General features: G+C 36.6%; 1 protein-coding gene across 1 annotated transcript in view; it reads left to right on the plus strand.

Moving 5' to 3' along the window:
* LOC112869910 (small ribosomal subunit protein uS2-like) overlaps window positions 1-21,858 on the plus strand; it is a 207,499-nt gene that overhangs the window by 169,599 nt on the left and 16,042 nt on the right. Inside the window, exons 4-5 of the mRNA XM_086702886.1 lie at window positions 4-115; window positions 20,753-20,812. The gene's annotated coding sequence lies outside the window, so the exon portion shown is untranslated. The remainder of the gene's footprint in view (window positions 1-3; window positions 116-20,752; window positions 20,813-21,858) is intronic.

Raw genomic sequence — 21,858 nt, forward strand, 5'->3', positions numbered from 1 at the left:
CAGGAAATAAAGTTTCAAGCAACTTTAGAGAAAAAAGCAGAGCCAGATCAAAAACTTAAATTCCAATTATGTCAAAGGAATGGAAGAGTTTTATTTTTTTTTTTATGAATAGTAGGTAAGTTGCCATAAATTTTTTTTTTCTAAATGAACACCACCGAAAATATAAAACTCATGTTAATAGTTAATATTTATTGAGAACTTATTTATTCTGAGATATTCACTCTACTTATTGTCAAAATAATTGACTAAAGTCAAATTACTAAAATGTCAAATAATTGTCTAAAGTAGCATGATGAATGGCTGCCTCACCCCGATTTCGAGGTTCAGGCAAAACTTTTTGTAGGAGGTAAAACGTAAGTTGAGATCTGAAATAAGAGTTAACTGAATGAGAAAAATGAAGAATAAAAAGAAAACTACTTGCAAAATCCCAAAGATGAAAGAATAGAAAATAATCTGATTTGGTTCTAGAACAGAGTACAGGTGTTACAAAAGAGATGAGAAGAGATACTGGAGGGGTAAAAATAATCCAATTCATGGGGTACCTGGGTGGCGCAGTCCGTTAAGCGTCCGACTTCCGCCAGGTCACGATCTCGCGGTCCGTGGGTTCGAGCCCCGCGTCGGGCTCTGGGCTGATGGCTCAGAGCCTGGAGCCTGTTTCCGATTCTGTGTCTCCCTCTCTCTCTGCCCCTCCACCGTTCATGCTCTGTCTCTCTCTGTCCCAAAAACAATAAATAAACGTTGAAAAAAAATTTTTTTAATAAAAAAAATAATAATCCAATTCATGCAGATACCTTAAGCCTTAGGAAGGAGTATAAATATTATACTAAAGACCACGAATCAATTGAAATATTTATACTAAACAGAAAAATGTTGAAATTTATATTTAACTTATCTTTCTGTTGCATTGTAACGAATGAATTAGAAAGGAGCAAAAAAGGACAAGAAACTCATTTGGAAGGCTATTGTAGTAACCTGGGTGAGAGATTAGTGGTATAAAGTAGAACAAAGAAATGATGGTAAGAGGTAACATTGGTAGGATTTTAGAAATCTTTAGATTGTAGAATCTATAGGAACTGATGGTTTATTGGTTGTACAGGGTGAGATAGAAGTTAAGGTCTTTGCTGAGGATTCACTTGTGAGCTCCACTGTAGATGCTGGAGTGCATTTATGGCACTGCCATTTACTGAGTTGGGCACGTGATGTAAATGGCAGTGCCATTGATTTAGCTAGAGAATATGAAGTATGGGTTGAGATTGGGATTAGTATAAAAAAAGCCATTTTTCTACAAGACACATTTCAACTACCTTTGGGATCCAATGAAGAAATGCAATTTTTGATATATAAATGCATAGTTCAGGAGAGAATTTTTGATTTGGGAAACATCAACAAAGCTGTAGGTATAAATGGCATCAGATCATGTGTGCTGTGGTTATCCATCCAGAAGAGAAACTCCTGAAAACTAAACTCTGAAATTCTGGAACTCTAAGGGTAGAACATTGAGCCCCAGAGAAGTTAATGGGCAAAACAAAATGTCGAGGAGGATGGTAACAAGAAATTAAAGGTGAGACTTGTGAAAGAGTATTATGAAAAGTGTCTGTTGGTAAAAGCAATCTCAGCAGAACTGGAAGGACAGAGCCCAGAAATCAGCTGGTCCCAGAGAGAATAAGACATAAGTCTGGTTGAGAAACTTTGGTGGCCCTATACCTCAGAACAATAAAGGAGCCACTACCATGCCCATATGAAAGTCAACATAAAATGTTACCTTCAAAATAATGGAAATAAATCCATTCCATAAATTGAAATAGCTGCTTTTTACAGTCTCTGTTATAAAATTGTGGATAAAGTAAGTGGAGGTGGGCTTTCATCTTTTATTTTTATAATTTCAAGTGCCTGTTTTGGTACCTCAGACATAAGGTTCAGTACTGGGAGTGGGGAGGACCAGAGAGCAAGGGCAGTCAATGATCTCAAGAAACGTGGCTGCAAGAAGAGGAGAGATACTGGACAAAGGAGAAGGGGCTGCCAGAAGGAAGGGGGTTTGTGTTTGTTCATTCATTTTGTTTGTGTGATAGGAGAGGGCTGAACACATTTAGATTTTGTAAAAAGTTACAAAACGTGAGAAGAAATTTAAAAAGAGAGAAAAGATGACGAACAGCATAACCACATGAACAAGGGATAAGGAATTGTATCAGAACACCACTGGGAAAGAGGCAAGTTGTTTCCTTTCCTGTTTTAACATAAACAAATGAAGAAATCATGGATTAATTTAGAGACTAAAAAGTTGAGTGGTTTCTTAATACATGGCAGGGCATTTGCATGGCATTTGTTTTATCTACATGATAGGAGGCTGTTGAAAGTGAAGGAAAGAAGTGGGAGAAGACTTAAGAATTGTTGAAAAAAATCCAGTAGTTCTTGTGAAGAATAGTTCAGGTTACTGACAAGACTAGAAAGGCATAAAGTATTACCAGGGCCATGAGGAGGGGTGAGGGGTGGCGAGAACATGATTTTCAGAAGTGTATTAGTCAAGGTTCTCCAGAGAGATCAATTACTACATCTCTCTTTGTATCTTTATCTCTATCTCTCTATCTTCCCTATCTATCCATGTATCTAGACAGGTATTTATTATAAGCAGTTGGCTCAAGTGATTTGGGAAGCTGGCCATTCCAAAATCTATACAGCCCATTTCAAGTCCAAAGTTGGAACTCATGAACCATGAGATCATGACCTGAGCTGAAACTAAGAGTCAGACACTTAACCAACTGAGCCACTCAGGCTCCCCTCAGTAATTTAGGAATTTAATATATTTCATGATCTTTCATCTACATTGATACTTTCTTCTGGTTCCTTTTTGAGTTCTCAGTATTCCTCTTAAAAGGGAAGATGACGGAAATATTGCCTAAGAGTTTCCTCTTAGGAGGAAATATTGCCTAAGAGAAATAATAACTTATTTCTGTGAACTCCAGAAGCTTACAGATGGGCATATTAAACATTGATCACAGTTTGATCATTAAGGAATTCTGAAAAAGTCATTTTTGAGGTTTTGTCTTTCTCTTACAAATTTGAAGTAAAACTTAGTTTAATTTTGTAATTAACTTCTGTTACCCAGCAGTGATTTGATCATATTTATGTCATGTTGTATGTTACTCGTGTGAGGAAACCTACTTCCCTGCCCTGTTTAGTTGAATGTAGATTTGACCATAAAATATTTTTTTTAAGTAATTGAATATATTGCATCAGAAACTGCCCTAAGCTTCACAATTTCAGTTATTTTGGCTTATAATTTTATTACAAGTCATGGCAAAATACTCTCCCCCCCGCAAAACAAAAAAACAAAAAAACTCAGCAGAATACATGCAAATAGCCTGTGGCAGACAAACATTCTTTCTTCCAAAACAGTTGATTTTGAATATGCAACAGTTTCTAGTTCTAGGAGGGGATATATCATGAATCACTTACAGTATTTTTCACTAACCAATAATAGAATTATTGGTTAATCGTATACCAGCTTCCTCAAAAATCAGTAACATGAATTGCCAGTGGTATCATTTCTTATAAATAAAGATCATAAATGTACAATTTAAGTAAATCAAAAAGCACGGTAGAGTCATCTGCTAGTTAATTCAACATAAATAGGAGCATCAAATATAAGACCTTTGTGTCACTCAAGGTACAGAAGTTGAACATGCTTAATGGAGTCTCTACCACACATCTGATGTAAATTGCAGAACATTATGGTTGGTGTGTAAGGAGCCATGAGTTTGGCTTTTCAGTATGATCTGGGCCCTGGAGCTTCCTTTGGTTAGTGCTATTTTTTTGTCGGATCACTGTTTCCTCATCAATTTTAAGGGAAATGTTTCTTTAGGACTACTTCAAACATTGAAAATCCAATGCTTTTTAAATTGGGAAGTTAGTTTACATTTATGGAAAAGGAATATAAATAAATACATCGCATACTACAAAATTTCAGAACAGCATTTACTTTCTTTTACAGTATCTTTTTGCCCTTCACACATATAGGTAGTGCAATTTTTAAAATCGCTGTTGCTGTCTGGTAAGCGATGCTTTTGAGATGAAGGAATAAAAATATTACAAGAAACTTAAAACAATTTGAGTTGCAAAACAGTAAGGCAGCAGCCAAGTTAATTCTCTCCTGTTGGGACGCAAGCTGATTAAAGATGATTCCCAGATGCAAACAGGAAGCAAAAATGTATAGATTACAGAATGTCTTAGCAGGAACTGAAAGTCAGAGCTAAGTCAGCAGTGCAGCCAAGAAATACTTCGTGGAAAGGTAGATCGGTGTCTAAAGACGCAGATTTGAATTCTTGGGTCCACCTCTCTGGTTCTTTAAGTTGGAGTGACCTCATGCCTCTCATACTCATGGATAGTTTGGCAAGTGCAAACAGTGAGAATACACTCCAGCTACCGAGGTTGTTGCAGCCAGTTGGGAATCTGAACAGTGGGACTCAGTTCAGGTTTTGACATCTGACTACTCAGTTACTTCTCGAAGCGTCCCATACAGTCCAAAATACCTATACTAGATCTTCAAAGTTAGGCATGTTCTCAGATTGTAACAACATAAGCATATGTTTGTCTTCTTGAACAGAGCAGAGTAGAAGCTGAAGAAAACAGAGAAAACTAATACGAAGCTAAATCTGAATTGAAATTCCCTTCAGTGAGTTTACCAGTAGGCACTTCCCCCCCCCATTGAAATATAACACATATGAATATTCATGTTTACTGTGAAATGTAGTTTGCTTCCTCAAAGAAAGTACAGCTAACAGCTATAATTTGCCCAGTTATCCAGTTAAAATTTTCTATCTCATGTTCCATTTGAAAATTGAAAGAATTTCAATTATCAGTACTAATCAGACTGAGGAATCATACATACAAAGTTTACAGTTAGTCTGAAAAAGAAGTTGCAAGTCATACATTTGGTTTGAATGACCTGAGGTAGTTTTTCCCAAGAAACTTTTCTCTGTCTGCCAATTAATAATCGTTATGGACCACTTACGATGAACTTAAAGTCAGTCTAGACTCTGTCAGAGAAATTTATACATCAATGATTATCCCCTAAATGTGCTTATAGTCTGCTTGGAGAAGTGATTTGCTACAAATATGTAATACTCAGTACAAGGCAGCATTTAACTTTCAAGTGCATGATGTGAGCTGTTCAATTTGCACTAGGTGGGCAACTTTTTTTCCCAACTAATTCAAGAGAAACAAATCATGGTTCTTCAGCCTTTTTGTGCCCCAGCTTTTTACATCTGAGCCCGTGAGATGCCCTGCTCCAGAAGGCTCTCAGCTCACTTCCAGTACTTGACTTGTCTGCACTTTTTTTTTCTTGTGACCTGTTTTCCATCTCTTTCCTGGAAAATACCTGTTGATCATGCTGCAAGCTCAGCCAGGATGCCAGCCTCTCCAGGAGGCCCCACTGGGCCTTCCAGACGGAGTCATTGTCTCCCTCTCCGTGCTTGTATTAGCCCCTCAAGGTGCTTACTCTGTTGTACTGTAATCACAGACTCCTTTGCTGTCCTTCCTGATTTGGACACAGAGAAATGTCCAAACACTTGATAAAATACCTGGTTCATGAAAGCAAATGGGACGAATGAGTTCAGTACAAAGAAGGAAGTAGAGGGTACATTTACTGTCCTTGCAACCCAAACAGAGGAGTAAGAATTGCATTGCTTTCTCTGAAGCGAAGATCGAGGGTCACATACAGGCTGGTGGGCACCCACCTGTGGCTACATCATTAGCTGCCAAACCTGAGACCATTCTTCCCACAACTGTATCAGCCATTTCAGGATATTCTCTCTAACGTCCTCATATATAATCTGGTCCTGATTTCATTCTGAATGTTTCTCCAGGGCACTTACTTTTCCTATAAGTTATATACCATTGCAGTTCAAACTACTGTCTGTCATTTCTGACTTGGACAAAGGAATATTACTGAAAATAATTTCCCCAGCTTTGCTTTTACTCCTTTCCATGCTTTTCTTTTCATTGAAGCCAAAGTTACATTTTGAAGATATGCATCAGGTCACAGAAATTTGCCTCCCGTGATCTCACTGCTCAAGACCACAGTCTTTTTTATTTTTTAATTTTTTTAATGTTTTATTTATTTTTGAGACAGAGACAGAACGTGAGCAGAGGAGGGGCAGAGAGAGAGGGAGACACAGAATCCGAAGCAGGCTCCAGGCTCTGACCTGTCAGCACAGAGCTCGATGTGGGGCTCAAACTCACGGACTGTGAGATCATGACCTGAGCCGAAGCCAGACGCTTAACCGACTGAGCCACCCAGGCACCCCAAGACCACAGTCTTGTAAGATTACCTCTAATGTGGCGTGTGGCTCTGCCCCAGCAGTGCCCCCAGCCTCTCAAGTCATACCGATTTCCCCTTTGCTCCATTCACTGTGTTCTCTCATTCCTTCATGATCCTAAAGTTTTCTTTCCTTTTCTAACTCAGGGACTTCCTAATGTGCATTTTTTTTCTACCTGGAATTCTCTGTTTCTCTGCAACATCCCCACTTCCTGGCATGCACCTCCCTCAGTCCATTCATTCTCGGAGAACAGCTCAAATATTCTTCCAGGGAAAAGTTTCCTCTGTCCTCTCAGTTAAGTCTGGTCTCGCTACTCCCTCAACACTTGACTTTTCCTTTATTATTACGCGCTACAACTTGTAACCATATAACAGTATATATGATTATCTAATTAATCCCTGTTTCCCCTCCTAGACGAAAAGTGCCAGGAGGATTAGGACTGTTTTGCTAATAAACATATCCCTAATGACCATTGTAGCATCTGCCATATAATAGGTACTCCCAAAATATTTGTTGAACAAATTGATGAATTAAAACTGCAACAATAAAACAAAACAGCAATAAATTGAAGAATCATCAGTACAGCAAACAGTAAAAATACGAGCTTTTGGTAATGACAGGGACAAGGGACACAAGTTACTAAGTCTTCATGCTGAAAACTGAAACTAAAGCGCCCCCTCCATATGATTTCCTTTTCCCCAAACATGTTTGGAATGGTCAAAACCAACTTTGTTCTAAAAGAAACTGTCAAATGAGCAGCAGACATAGCAGGTGTATCATTAACATAAGAATAGATTGGGTGCCCTTAGGGCTCAGTCTTCTGCTATAAACTTTGCCAAGAGCGCAAATAGGGCAAAACTTGAGAATTCCCCATGGGCTAACATTATGCGGATATGGAAAAGGAGGCACCAAAATGGAACAGCCAAGTAGGAAAATCAAGCTGTTTCCCCTTCATTAATACATACTAGTGTAAATGAAATAAAGTAAAAGAGAAGGAACAGAAATGTATGAAATCATCTAAAATTAGTTTGGTTATGAATATACTTGTGAATAGGAGAAACAGTTGGGTCAATCAGGGAAGCTTGTATGACAAACATTGATCTTGATTATAGAGTGGGGTTCTTCCATGTGTCAGAAATAACTTGGACAGAGACTGTGATGATAGTATTTATTATACAAACAATGTTTCTATTCTTAAAGGCTTCGAGAATTAGAAAATTAGAAGCATCTTGGTCACGTCATTTGACACCTGTAACATAGACCTAGCCAAATATAGATGACCAGGGCTAAGTTAACTGGCTACTCCCAGGAGAACTAGGCATTTTAAACTCAATAATTTTCCTAAAATATAAAAGGAGAGTATGTTGTGTGTGAAGTGGTGAATAAAGGAGAAGGGGACCAGTTTGAAAGATTGAATATTTTATATGAAGATTTCACAATCTCTTGCCTACAGCATATCTAATGTTGAAGGCTTATACCTTATCTTTCCTATCTTTAGATTGGTTTTATGTGAATGATAAATTATAATGTTGATTGGTTTACCTCTTTTCTTTCTCTGATTGCAATCGGTATTTGTAATATTTGTTTTAACTTTGAGGGTTTGTGTTGTTTTGCAGTTGCTGCTTCTACTTAAAAATTCATTATAGCACCAAGACAAAGAGGTTGGTAATTTGAGGCCAAGTTCTTATTCTATTCCAAATTTGCAAAAAATGAAGCAAAGACAACATTTGTCAGCTTTCTGGCAGAGATATTTATGTTGGACAATCATTTGTGTTGTTTTTGGAAAAGGAGGGCTAAAAATCTTCCTTTCTCATCCCTACATGAAACAAATTTTGGACCGTATGATAGCCCTTCATGCCAACTTCAATGTGTAGAATTCCAGCACTTGGATTTTTTTTTTTTCTGAAATGACTTCAGTATTCTGTGTGCCTGTGGCTTTATAAAAAGCACCCGTCTCTTTATTGAACACCACAAACATTCTCCAGGTTATCTGCTCTGTCTTCAAGCCAACTATATTTGTTTTGAAATTGTTAGGATCAGTGTGGCTTGAAAAGACAGATTGTGGGCTTTGGTAGCTGTCTGCTGAATGAATCTGTTTCTTTTGTCCTTCCTCTTCCTCTCCCCATGCCCCACTGAGGTGCCTTCTGTTTCATTTTTTCCCACCCAACAAATGATTCCCTCTGGATATTGATTAGAATTAAACAAACAAACAAACAAACACAAGAGCTCAAAATATACTTTGAACACCCTAAGACAAGTTTGAAAAGTGACTTGGACGTGATGGTTTAGTATCTCAACTTTTTTTGGAACTTGGCCTTTGAAATGAAAAAAATGGGAGAACTATGGGTTCATCCCTTCCGTTATGAAATGACTCTTCAGAAGCAGTAAATTCTGGCACTTTATAGTAGTAAGTTTCTACATTTTCTCTATAATGTACCTCCTTTGGTGCTGATAGAATAGAGTCTCAATAGGGCACATAGTTTGGGTTCCTAGACAAATACACGTCCAAAGCAAGAACCTAGAATCTATTTCCTCCTGTGCTGCCCTGGCCAAGCTGCTTTCTCCAGTGATTACGTCTGCTGGACCCTTCACTTGCTTATTTCTAACATTCCAGGTGATGACGTGATGTTACATTGCGCTATTTATGTGGAAGAAATTCAGGAGTACATGCAGGAGGAACAAGGATGAATTCATGTTAGATCTAAAGAATGGCCACATATTAAAACTCTTTTTAAAGAGACACTGTTTTGTTTTCTATAACTTCAAAGCATTGTTGCAGCTGTACTTTCCATAATTTTATTTTAAAGAGTCTGCACTTGTTTCATTTCTATGAAATTAATATTTTTGTGGTTAAATGGACTTCAAGTACTTTTTTCAAACTCATACAGTCTGCTTCCAGGTTGAAGTAATTTTCAAAATATGGTTAAGTGGCCAAAGTAAGAAAGTTGCATCTCTGTTAGTGATAAATCAACAAACCCAATCAGGAAAATGTGTAACTCCAAAACTTTGACAAGACTATATAGTCAGCTTTCATTCTCCTAGGATCAGCAACTTAAGACAGGTATACACAAAACTGGGTCAAATATATTATTCAAGAAATGGGCCATAAAGTCCCGTTTTTTAATCAGCAGAAGGGGTTTGTCGAGGGGATGAATTGTTATGTGAACCCTTCCGGTTTAATCTAAACCTGAATGTTGGTTTGTAGTGCACATGACAGCTTATCTCGATGCCCGAAAGGATGAGCTTCCCAAGGACCATAAATAAGTGAACACCTCTCTTACAGGATTGACTGCACCTGCCGTTGTCCTTTCACAGAATAATACACAATTAGCTAATGATTTTTTCAGAGAGAATTTTGATTTTACTATTAACAGAATATTTTTCTCTTGAGGTAACATGTATGTTTATAAAATACAGTGACATGCATAATCGAACTAATGGAAAATTTTCTCTTTCAGAAACTTTATAATTGTATATTTTATAATACTTTAGAACAAATATAACTTCAGACTTGGGGAATGTTGACTTATAGTTGATAAACAAAAATGCTAATGTCAAATATGAGAGTCTAGAAAAAAAGAGTTAACAGATTTCAGATTTTAACAAAATTTTATTAAATAATAGGTTAGCATTCTGAGAGGAGCTCTGTAAAGAACATTAAAAATATTTGACCCAGTCAAAAAATTTTGCTAAATTAATACATATGGTAATTTTTTAATGTGTGGCTACTCTGTAGTCCTTAACCTTTATGAATGATTATTTCAGAGGAGGATACATTTTTAAAGTTTGTAGCTTAAAATTTACAAAACACAAATTAAGAGGAGATAGTGCATGAAACTGGGGAGGGCTGATATTATCTCTTTCTCCCTTTCTTTTGAGATCATCTCCATTCAGTTCATTAGTCCAAGAAAGATAATTTTGAGAATTGCCTCCAAAGAAGTAATTTGATGGTGACAAATTTCATAGAGAGGTCAGAGTTTCATAGGGTCAGAGTTTCATAGAGAGGCATATTACTTAAGCAGATGTCTGATGGGTGGTGGAAGGCTCCTCTCTCCAATTATGTATGCCCCGTTGGCCATTTGAGAATTCCCCAGAACTTCTTTGGAGATGAAAATGCAAATGTTACCTGAATGCTTAAGAATGATATTGACTAATGGAAATAGATCCAAAGGCAAGTAATCTTTGTAATGTTATTGGTAAGTTTCATGAGGGCCTAAAAAACATATGAGAAATAATCAAAAGAACCGTGATATTAATGATGTGCAAAATAGAGAAGTTTGGAGGGAGCAAGCTGTTTCTCTCTTGATCTAGGAAAGGCTAGATTTCCTTTGAGGTGCACTAATTCTAGGTAGCTTCAAGAGCAGGAATAGCAACAATAGCTAGAAATCATGGGATATCCAATATGAATAAATATATTAAAAAGACTACAATTTCAGTGGTCCAAAATAAAATGAATAAGAGATAATGGTACCTGTCAAAATGGGGTACTTATGAGTTAGTTAGGAACCATATGCTGAGGACAGTGGAGAAAATAAAGTTAACACATACAGTGTTGTGTGTGTCAGACCCTGTTTTAAGTATTTCACATATTGTCATTGCATTTAATCCTGACAACAGTCTAGCGATGTAAATTCTACATCACTACCTTGTACAGAGGAAGCAAAGAGAAGTTTGAATAACATATCCAGGGTCACACAAATCTAGAGTTTTTTTGAATTTATGCAGTTTGGTCTTCAGCATCAGTTCCCTTAACCATGATGCTGTATTGACTCCAAGAGTTGTCTATGTTAACTTCTGCTGATATTAATATTATACAGCTATTTATCTGTTACCTACTGTGATCGAATTGGAAGAGAAGAATATGTATGGAGGGGAAAGAAGTCAGAAAAAGTTAAGAGCATTGAATGTTGCTGCAAATACAACTTTGATACCCCAAGCAACATGTAGAAGACTTCCCAAATTTTCCAATATATTTTACACTGAGCATCACTTATAGATGGGTGTGGAGGATAGAATTTCGGCCTTTCTCACTTAGCCGACGGTCAAGTAAAATCTAACAAAGTAAATTTCAGAGAAACTTATGTTCCTCATGTTTCCTCACTGCCCTGTAGTTTTCCACAACTTTGAGTATAAGTTTAGGTCCTTCATAATCTGACCCCACTCTTACATTTAAACCCTTTGGTGAGACTGGTTCTTCTCACTTTGCTCTTTCCACTTTCCTCGTATACATGTTACCTCAGGTTGGTTGCTTTTGCTGATGTTATCATATTAATCTAAAATAACCAAATTCTAACTAACCTACAAGGGCATGTTGAGTTTGATCTCCTTCTGAAGGCTTTTCAGAGTTTCCCACATCAATCTTTCTTTATTGTAAATTATGGTCATAGATGTAGTTGGGAAGGTTAGCATTTCTTAATTCTCTAGTTTAGTTCTATCCTTGTATAATTATAAACACATATATTACACATACTTGGAAAGCTGTAGTTTAATAGTATTTTTTGATACTATGGATACTGCTTATAATTTACTCGTCTAAATTTCCTTGTTTGTCATATAGGATTTTCTTGGAGGTTTAATAGTGAGTAGTTTTTATCTTGTAACACATTTCTGTTACCTCTTTAAAAACCTTGTTAACAAATAAATACATTATCTCATGTTCCGTATACTTGTGTACTGTCTTTCAGCCTCACTCCAACTTTTCTTTGTTCTCCTTTGTATGAAAGATGAAAGTATGCAAAGTAATCTTCCCATGCTCCCTTGCCAGTGGGTTTCCAGTATGATTTGACCAATTGGAAGCATTGGCCAGAGATTGCAGAGGGAGGAAGAAAGAAGCATTTTTTTTTCTTTTTTTTTAATTTTCTTCTTCTCTGGTGTCCTTGGTGGCAGCATTGGCAGCATGGGGAAGTGACTGTGGGCTCCAGGAGCAACTTTAGGTGAAAAGGTCACAAGCATATTAGTGGGAGTTGCAGCAAAAATCAGTGGAATCCAGGTTCCTGGATTTTTGCTCAGCACCAGTCAAAACAACCATTGCATCGATGCTTCTACATCATCTGAAGGGCTCGTTCCAGTGTTCAGACCAGGGATAGAAAGAAGTTTCTGATTTCCAAGTAACATTCCTTCTCCCTGTTACTCCTTCAGTATTTTCCCCTTCTTGGTTTTGCTCCTTTTACCCTTCCAAAAGTTGTGTAGGCATTAAATCCTTCTCTCCTTGAAATGTCAGGAGTGGTTCCTGCTTTAATAACTAGACGCTGACGGATACATCTAGACCAGTTCTGCATTTGGCCCTGGGATCATCTCTACAACATCCTCTCAATTAAGTATATATTATCTGTTAAAATTTTTCATTGAGCTTGGATACACTCAAGACAACATATCCTATTTTTAAATAGCCCTCATTAAAAAAAAAAAAAAAAGTATTCTATTACGGTGATTTGAACTCTGTATCATTATATTTTCCTTTCAATTCTATTTTATGGGTTTTAGGACACCCTACAAATAATAGTCATTATCCCTGTCTGAATTCTAAGCCTATTAGAGTTGGATCAAAGACAGTGAAATGGGTATAACATTATTTACTTGAATACTAACAAAGTCTGTGTAGAATATGGGTTTATATCTTAGACCAAATGAGCATGTGAATATTTGAGCGATGGCATGCAATTTACATAGCATATGCTCTTTATTTAACAAATACTTACTGAGCTCATCCTATAATCTAGGTGAATTTCTAAATTGAGGGGCTAATAACAGTGAACCAAACAGTTTAGATCTGTAAAATAGAGAGGAGGAAAGGCTGAGATAAGTATATCTGCCTCTTCGTCCTAGCCCTCCAGTTAGAGGAGTAAGTTCTTCTCCAAGAAAAGTGAACAGCAATCAGAGAAACAGAGACAGCCAAAGGCAAGTGGGAGTCCCTTTTCCGAAACTTGAAGCAGAGAGATTGAGACTTCCTTTGGCTTAACTGAGCCATGGTCTGTATGAAAATTCAAATATCATGAGAGACAAAACAGATTAAACTTTATCTTTTATTTAGATATCAGTGATTTTTCTGTGAACAGCTTTTTAAATGGGCATCAGAGAAGGGGCGCCTGGGTGGCTCAGTCGGTTAAGCATCCGTCTTCGGCTCAGGTCATGATCTCACAGTTCGTGGGTTCAAGCCCCATGTCGGGCTCTGTGCTGACAGCTCGGAGCCGGGAGCCTGCTTCTGACTCTGTGTCTCCCTCTCTCTCTCTCCCTCTCTCCCTCTCTCTCTCTCTCTTAAAAATAAATAAATGTAAAAAAAAAAAAAAAACAATAAATGGGCATCAGAGAAGGCTCTAGGAACACTGAAAGTAGTGATACACAAAATATTTAATGATTTTTAACAGTTTGATATGGATATTGACAAGTTTGAGTGGATACTGGCTGTAAACTACCCTATGGCCATACCAAGGGGTACTGGTGAATCTTGTCCCTGGGCACTGAGGAGCTGAGGAAAGATCAAGGTGGAGGATGATGAGGAATCTGGAGATACTAAGGATAAAATTACCTGTTTGTGCTTACTGACACCTGGCCCAAGCATAACTCTGATTGTAATTTCAGTAAATTAAATCATCAAGAATCACTTTTACTCTAAAATTTAAAAGATTGCATTCAACTTTTAAATTATTTGGAAACATAGTCACCTTCCCATACACTCTAGAAATAGTTTTTTATTTGATAATGTATTAAATGTTTATTTAGCTCCTTCACTGATGAGAGTTTTGAGCAGGTGTCTAACTGTGCAAGTAATCTTCAATGTATATGCTTATTCCTAAGTTATTTTTAATTCTTTACATTTTTTATTTGTATATTTTTATTTGGTATTATTTAAACAATGTTAAGAAAGTACTCAATATAGTTTAAATAATGTCTGTTGATTTGTCAGTATCATCAATGCTGGTACCTACTAAGTCTTTTTTTTGGTTTTTGGTTTTTTTGGGGGGGGGGTTTGAGCAGCAGGCAAAGGTTTATTAGAGTATAATATTAGAAAGAAAGAATAGTATGAAAGCTTTCTTTACAGAGAGGGGACATTCAAAAGTGAATGCCCGCGACCATAGGCAAGGGTCCTTGTTTTATAAGGTTCTGGTGGCCCCTCCCTCCCCTTCCTCCTTGCTCCTACCCTCATTGGCTTGATAGCTCTATGTGCTGGTTGTCCTTCCCTGATTGGCTCATTTCCATTGTATGAGTGGTGGTCTATGGCCGTATCATTCCTGTGGGTCATACGTTTTATGGTCTACTGCTTATTTTTAGTTAGGTCTTTTGTCAGATTCCTGAGGGAAAGCTGAGGGGGAGTAGATGGTGTCTATTACATTCTTAAGAGGAATCTTATGCCTGGGGGTGCGAGGGGAGGGGTTGCTGTGGTCAGACACTCCCAGCATTGGTCCAAAATATGTCTTTCCCCACCTAGGGACCTCAGGTCCTATCCTTTCCCTGCCTATTGTATCCTATCCTTTCCTATCTTATTACTCCCTCTGAACACATGACTCCTAACTGCCCTTAAGATTGGGAGGATGACCTATCATAACTGCCTCCTGCTGAAGGGGGGCTATGACCTACTAAGTCAGATTTAACTGAGAGCCAATTCATTAAAATAAATTTATGCGTAGTCAACTTTTCATTTTATAGTGTAAGATAGTGTGGCTATATAAAACTTTTTTTTTCTAAAATGGATTTTTTGGTGTTATTTATAATTTTATTTTTTCAAGAGCTGTCAAAATATGATTTCCTTTCATAATTAAAGGAAAATTTGCATCATTTAAATCCTTTGTGCACATAATCTTAATACATTGGATTAGCTTTTTTTTTTTAAGTCTGACACATTTTTTACTAAAATAAAAGTAGAGAATTTGATAGTTAACATGCTTTTATTTGGTTGCATTATTTTAAGAAATAATACAGGTACATTCTCAGCTGTTGTTAAATATGTTTCAGCAAAGTATTTACATTTATTGTGAAGTCGATAACAAAAACACAATTCGTTTCTAACCTGCTGTTAACTGGAGCTTGCTAAGGTGCGTTGATCTAGTTTAGTATTGTAGTTTCATGCCCAGGAATCTCAACAAAGTGAGTAAAAAGGCAACTGCTAGATTTTTAATTGGAAAAATATGTAATAATGGCATGATAACCTCATTTACATACAACATGCGCATACCAAAATATTTCAGTTTTATAACCAAAGACTCACAACTTTGAAATTCATAGCTCATTTAGTATTTATCGATTTGAATTTCAGTAACTGATGATTTAATCAAAATTTTATATCATGATTTATTTAATAAAGAGATGTTAATTTTTGTAGCCTAAATTTTTAATGCTTCAAATTGTGATTTTTTTTTATATATTTAAAAAATCAAATTTGCCCAATTCTAAGAACGGGAGCTATAATATAACAAGGAACCAACTCCACTTTTTAGAGGTTTCATAAATTACTTCACATTATCACCTGATATTTAACTGCCCAATTTACAAGGGGAAGGGTTAGTTCAGTTCACCTTAGACAATATACTCATACTTCCAAGAAGACGGTTTTCAAGGATAACATTGTTACATAGCCTGCCCATGGGTTAATTATTTACTCTGATTTGAGTGGATAAGGTCAAGCCATACATTAGTGTCGTAAGATGAAAATTACTGGTTATGTGTAGTGTAAATTAAGTTTTCAACCTTTAGCATTGAAACAAGTAGTTTATATTTTTGGGTTTTCCTCAGTTTGGGACCTTGCCAATCCTTCCAGGTATCTACTGGCATCATGTTCCATTTTTCTTTCATTAAATGAGAAAGAAAGAAAAGGAAGTGGGTCAGAAGGACATTGGAGATTCCTGGCATTTATGTGGGTATGTGTCCAAAGCATGTGACTCTACTCGCACCGGTTTACAGAACCCCTATAAAGGATGTGTAATTATGTAAGAATTTCATTCGTAGCTATTGAAGCCAATATGCTATAGTGTTTAAGAATATAAGCTCTGGCATCACATATAAATTTAAATCCTCCCACCGCCTCTTAGAATCTACAGAATACAAATAGGTGTATTAAGTCACCTCTGCATCAGTTTTCTTGATTTAAAATGGGAATTTTAATGGTCTCCAAGTATAGGTGGTGATACCTATAAAAGCCTGTCACAGTAAGCATATGAGAGTCATTACTGTTACTTCTCAAATGTTGGATAACAGAATGTGAAATTTAGAAATGATCATTGTTTTGAGTTTATTCATCGTTATAAATGAGTTCAGCTTCCTGCTGATCATCTTGGTTTTTTTACCAATGCAGACCGACCATAACCGCCTTTGTGATTGTTAAAATATGATTTGAGTTTATGCATTTAAAACATGGAATGACACCTTATTTACTGAATGAAGTTAAGTAAAATTGGCCTCAAATTTTCCTCTTTTCCTACTTTCAAGAAATAAATTGAGAGACTAAATTTAATATTAAGCAATGTTTCTCCATTTAAAATTGTATAAATCGTGTCCTGGATTAGAATGAGTGTTAGAAATAAATATTATATATGCCTTGCTGGTCATATATAAATATAAATATATAAATATTTCTCTATTTATATGCCATGTTGGATGGGATGTCACATCTCTTTGAAACTGAATGTAAGTTAGTCTTTTATGGTATTGAGATTGTGGCATTCTTGGATCCTACTTTTTCTGAATCCAAATTGCAACAATTTAGGTTGAAGTATGTCCCCCTCCGAAAGGTATGTTGGAGTCCTAATCCCCAGTATCTCAGAATGTGATCTTATTTGAAATCAGTCTTAAAGAGGTAATCACATTACTATGAGATCATTAGGGTGGGCCCTAATTCAATATAACCTGTGTCTATATAAAAAGGTTATACGTGGACATAGAGACAAACACACACAGAAAGTAAATGTGAAGGTGCAAGGAGATGTGATTCATCTACAAGCCAAAGTGTGCCTGGGGCTATCAGGAGCTAGGAGAGAGGCCTGGAACAGATTCTTCCCTAGAGCCTACAGTGGGAGCATGGCCTTGCAGAGACACCTTGATTTTGCACTTCTAGACTCCAAACTTGTGAGACAGTAAATATCTGCTGTTCTAAGCAGCTCATTTTATGGTACTTTGTTACTGCAGCCCTAGAAAACTACTAGAGGACCTCTCATAAAATTTGGACCAAGAGAGATTTATATATTTTTCTAGCTTGATCAGAGGCGACAGGATTCTTTAGGCTTTTACTGTATTTCTGGCCAATATCCAGCTAGCATTTAATCTAAAATTGCCAGAAAGAAAATACACTGTATGTAGACTTCATGAAGATTACTTTCTCAAACTGTTCTTTTTTTAAAAAACCCAGAACTTTAATAAAATAGTCCTATGAAGAAAGCCTTGAAAATATCTCCTATAATCAATAACTTACCACTAGTTTATCACTTGTATTGCGTTCCTGTAACTGCTCTAACAAATGACCACAATCTTAGTGGCTGACAGCAACATGTTCATTATTTTACAGTCTGGAGGTTAGAACTCCAAGATGAGTCTAAAGTGAAAATGTCCGAGAACTGATTACTTCTGGAGGTTCTAGGGGAGAATCAGTTTCCTTGCCTTTGCCAACTTCTGGAGACCACCCACCTTTGGGGAGAATTCGCTTCCTTACATCTTCGAGTCCAACAGCAGAGCACCTTCTCATCTTCTTCTCTTTCTCTTTGCTCCTGTTGCCTCATCACTTTTACTGTCTTCCAACCCTCCTGCCCTGTTGTATCCGAGTCCTTGTGATTACATTGGATCCACCTAGGTAATCCAGAATAATCTCTCCATGTCAAGATTCTCAACTCAATCATATCTTCAAAATTCTTTTTGCCAGCTTAGATAACATATTCACAGATTCTGGGGATTAGGATATAGGTATCTTAGCAGGGCCATTATTCAGTCTGCCACACCAGTAAATACTGTCTTTGCAAAATATGTTGCTGTAAATATCAACTAAATCTTAAGAGAAATTTTTTTTTAATGTTTATTTTTGAGAGAGAGAGAGACAGAGAAAGAGTGCGAGGAGGGGCAGAGAGAGAGGGAGACACAAAATCTGAGACAGGCTCCAGGCTGAGAATTTTTTCTTTAAAGCTGATCTTCTAAAACTATTCCTGTAGGAATAAAAAATTAAAAAAAAAAAAAAAAAGAAATTGCAGATTTAATGTGACTTTTAACTTTTCTGTTATTCCATTCATTTATTCTGGAAATATTTATCAAACATCTGTGTCCTGAGAAGTTTTTAGGTTTTTTCCTCATGAAGCTTTTATCCTAGTAGTGGAGGGAGGCTCTACTAAGTAAATAAATAAATGGTATAGTTTCAGATCCTGAGAAGGGCTGTAAGAGAGAAGGTTGAGTGAAGGAACCTATAATGATGGGTTATTACTTGGATTGTCCTTTCTCTGCAGAAAGTGACATTTGTACAGTCTTGAATTAAGTGAGAGAAGAAGCACAGTGAATACTTGGGTGTAATTTGGGGAGAGGAAATTTATATTTGGTAGCTGTTTGTATCAAAAACATATTATTCTTCAGTGAATGAGAGTCCATCCTATCTTTAAAAAAATAAGAAATTTCTCTTAATCAGTTGTCATGCCAAATATAACCTAAGGGATCCTGATGCTCTCCAACATGTACTGTGTGGCAATAGATTCACTTAAGGTATATGAATTTAGATGAAATATGGCTCCACACTTCTCAAAATGGGTGGAGCTTAGAGTCATTAAATTCCTTCCTTGTTGAGGTGAGGGTCAGATTCAGAAGCATGTGGCCAAGAGTAAAAAATTCTCTGTGTCTCAAATTAGGTAGGTAGGTAGGTAGGTAAGTAGAGAGAGAGAGAGAGAGAGAGAGAGAGAGAGAGAGAGAGAGAGATAGGCAGGCAATATATAGACAGATATAATTTATTTAGAAGGGCAGTTTGTTGCCTTATTCTTCTACATGGAGAAGGAATGTTAATAATATATAACATTTCATGTTTTTATTCAACTATTGGTTGATATATTACTGTAGCATATTCTGTACTACAAAAGTTAGTGTATATCTGGTTTGATATAGAGGCACTCACATAAACCAAGACTTTAAATTACATTGTAGGGGGTGCCAGGCTGTCTGAGTCAGTACAGTGTGCAAGTCTTGATATCGGAGTCATTGAGTTCAAGCCCCCCATTGGGCATGAAACCTACTTACAAGTAAAATAAAAATAAATAAAAATAAATAGAATAAAATAACAAAATAAAATAAAATAATAAATACATTCTCCATCATTTTGGAAAATAAGGATTAGCAAGGATCTCTTCCTTTGTAGAGATTATCCCAGGAAATAAAAAGAAAAATGCAACCTGGTCAAATTACCTGGCAGTATACTAATGGTATTTGCTTTGAAATGATGTTAGCAGGATGCATTTGATCTGTCTAGGTCTGTTCGTGGGAAACAAACTTCATACTGTGGATTTATTTAATGCATTTTCCATTATGTTAGTATCAAAACATAAAATGGAGGTGGTTGACATACACAGAATAATGAACCATCCCCAGCCCCACCAAGGAGATGTCCATGTATTAGTCCCCCGCTGGAACCTGTGAAAATATTATCTTAGATGGCTACAGGGGAGTCAAGGTTCTAGATAGCATCAAAATTCCTCATCAGCTCACCCCAAAATAAAAACATTAACCTGGATTATCTGTCTACCCAGTGTAATTACAGGAAGGATAATCATAAAGAAACAGGAAAGAGAGAGACACAAAAGGGAAAGCGATACAATGTGAGAAGCACTCAACTCTGTTTAGGCATTTGAACTTGGAGGAAGGAGGTCACAAGCCCAAAACTGCTTAGAGCCTCTTGAAAGGAATGCAGCCCTGCCAGAACCTTGGTTTTAACCCCGTGAGACCCGCACTGGACTTCTCATGTACAGAACTGTAAGAGAATAAAGTTGGGCTCTTTTAAGCTACCAAGTCTGTGGCGAATCGTTACAGCATTCCTAGGAAGGAACATATTTCGTGATGAAAGTGACTTATTTTGTGTAAGTGATGATGCATATGCTCCTTAGACAACTCATTTGCTAAGTCAAATTTAGCCAGGCTATATCCCAAAGCAGCACAGGAATCCCCTGAGAGCTGTACTGGGGATCCAATACTTTTTCCTTCCTCTCTGTCTCATGGTTTCTTGTATCTTTGAAAACAGGAGTAAAATTTGATACCTTATAAAATCTCTTATTTCTTTGTGTCTGATGTGACATACCAATTCTTTGTATTTTCTTATTGGCTCTTTTTTTTTTTTTCCTAAATAAGAATCGTAAATGATATATTATTATCCAATTTATTTTGTTATTTCACAGATAACATGTCCCAGTACAGAATTAGATAGTATTTAAATGCATAATAAATGAATGAAATAATTACTATATCAAGGAACTTACAACCTATGTGAATTATTTCAGTTTACAGATGCAAAGATATCGAAACACCATTTGAATAAGCTTGTTTTCCCTCTGTACAAGGTAAGAGTCACTAACAAAAATTTCCATAGCTATACAGCAATGTTGGGAAAATTTGAATCCTATTACTGAAAAAACATCAGCTCTGGAAAGTGGTCCAAACAGGAAAAAACAATGCTGAGATAATGGTTACACTGTTCTTCTATGAGCCTATGAGAATTTTACATATAGTACGTCTTCAGTAACTTTTTATTGAGAATAATTGAATCATCATTGAAGCCAGCCAGAGGAAAGAATTAAGTCTGATTCATTATATTGTGCTTCTGTCCCCTCTATCAATGTAGCAAGAAGAAAGGCAACTGGCAACTCAACAAGGTGACAAATCTACTTCCTGGTCAAGAAAAAATAAATATAAGATCTAGATCATTTCTATAACAGGAGAAAAATAAGAAAATCTGGTTTAGACATTGCTGTTACACTTTAGTATATGACTGTAGTTTCAGTTTTGTGCAATAAATTTTACTTTGTGAGACTACAAACACAATCATTATAAAAGTATAGGTCGAAATAGCAAGGAGAACAAATATAAACATTAAAATCTCCAAACTGAGGAAACTGAACTTAGAACACTGACAATGATCAGGGATTAATATTTGATTAAACTTTACAGACTAAAACTGAAAACAAGTTAAATAATTAATGTATTATTGGTGCATATAATATAATTATTACTTAATATAAGTAATAATTACCTAAAAATAAACCTATTTCAGAAATGTACCAAATTGGGGGCGCCTGGGTGGCGCAGTCGGTTAAGCGTCCGACTTCAGCCAGGTCGCGATCTCGCGGTCCGTGAGTTCGAGCCCCGCGTCGGGCTCTGGGCTGATGGCTCAGAGCCTGGAGCCTGTTTCCGATTCTGTGTCTCCCTCTCTCTCTGCCCCTCCCCCGTTCATGCTCTGTCTCTCTCTGTCCCAAAAATAAATGAACGTTCAAAAAAAAAAAAAAAAAAATTAAAAAAAAAAAAAAAAGAAATGTACCAAATTGTATTTTATCAACTCAGAGATCTATTATTTTAATGTCTGTTATTCTTACTGTTACAATTTCACTTG

This window comes from Puma concolor, chromosome B1, assembly GCF_028749965.1.
Source record: "Puma concolor isolate L17-30 chromosome B1, mPumCon1.1.hap2, whole genome shotgun sequence".
Lineage (NCBI taxonomy): Eukaryota > Metazoa > Chordata > Mammalia > Carnivora > Felidae > Puma > Puma concolor.